General features: G+C 33.5%; 1 protein-coding gene and 1 pseudogene across 1 annotated transcript in view; both read left to right on the forward strand.

Moving 5' to 3' along the window:
* Positions 1–1497, forward strand: part of NRG3 (neuregulin 3) — a 1091888-nt gene that overhangs the window by 252467 nt on the left and 837924 nt on the right. The window lies entirely within an intron of this gene.
* LOC111736550 lies at positions 227–345 on the forward strand (annotated as a pseudogene).

Genomic DNA, 1497 nt, shown 5'->3' on the forward strand with positions numbered 1-1497 from the left:
ACTGAAGAAAATATGAGTGGATTTTATCTTTCCTTGAGATAATAAATCCTTTTGAATCATTGAAGTAAAAAAATCACAACAGAAAATGTGGATATGTTCAATGAAAAATTAAAAATGTCAGTGTCAAATGAAGATGAACACAATGAAACATAATTAACGAATTGTGAAAATAAGAGTAACATTGGATAAAGTATAAATATATTTTATAAATAAAAACTTATAATTTGTCTATGGTCATGCTACCCTGAATAAACTAGATCCTGTCTGATCTCAGAAGCTAAGCACGATCGAGCCTGGTTAGTACTTGGATGGGAGACCACCTAGGAAGACCGGGTGCTGTAGACATAAAAAATAAATACGAAAATAAGAGATTGTAAATTGACAAGGTCCTTGCAATCCGTGAGGTCAACCAAAGGTTGCCTGGCCTTAAAACAACAACAACAACAACATAATTTAATATGAAAAAAAGACAAATGATAGGGGAGGAAAAAAGCAAAGGATATATGACCAAGCAAATCACAAAAGAAGAAACAAATGGAAAACTTTTCAAACTAATTGTTCTTCAAAGCCAGTCAGATTGAAACAATATGTTTGCCTGTCAAATTAATATCCTTTTAAAAGATAAAAACCATTATTTAAGTAGCTGAATCATCAGAATTTTTTTTGTTGGCAATTTGGCAATATTTATTGTCATTAAAATTGTATACACTTATTTAGTCAACTTTAGAAATTTCTGTAAGGAAATCATAAGATATGTATGCAGTGATTTTTAAAATCTGTATGCAGGTTTTGATTACAGAATTATTTATAAGAGTGAAATATTTTAAATAAATGGAATGTCTGCAAAAAAAAAAAGATTTTTACTTAATTTATGCACTCTGTTTCTGTAGTACTTTGTAACCCCACTTTGTAATTCTCAGGAAATTTATACTAATTATTTTTCTTCATTTATTCAGTAACTACTTATTGAATGCCTATTATGTGTGCAAGGAACCCTTCAGGACATGGAATCAAGCAGTGAACAGAGTAGAGAAAAATTCTTGCCATATACTATAACAATAAATTATTAAACAAAAAGAAACAAAAAATAAAGCATGTTACCTGTCAGATGGCAATAAGTGCTATTAAGAAATAGTGAACAGTGATGGGGGTAATGATGGAGGATGGTGGAGGAGGGGACAGCGTGATTTTAAATTTAGTGTTAAGGGAAGGCCTCCATGATGAGGTGACAAAGTATTTTAAATCTGCCTGAGGCAAGGGATACACAGAGGAGCATTCTAGACAGAGGGAAGAGAGAAGTGAAAACCATCAGGGAAGAGTATGCTGGATGCCTTGCAAAAAGGCCACTGTCACTAAGCAGAGGGAACCAAGGGCAGAATAGCAGAAGAGGTTGTTAAGAATGCAGGGAGCTCTGTAGGCCATCTTGAAGATGTCAGCTTTTTACCCAGAGACCATGTGAAGCCATTGGAAGGTTTGGTCAGAGAGACAACATGATTT

This window comes from Pteropus vampyrus, unplaced genomic scaffold, assembly GCF_000151845.1.
Source record: "Pteropus vampyrus isolate Shadow unplaced genomic scaffold, Pvam_2.0 Scaffold20, whole genome shotgun sequence".
Classification (NCBI taxonomy): Eukaryota; Metazoa; Chordata; class Mammalia; order Chiroptera; family Pteropodidae; genus Pteropus; species Pteropus vampyrus.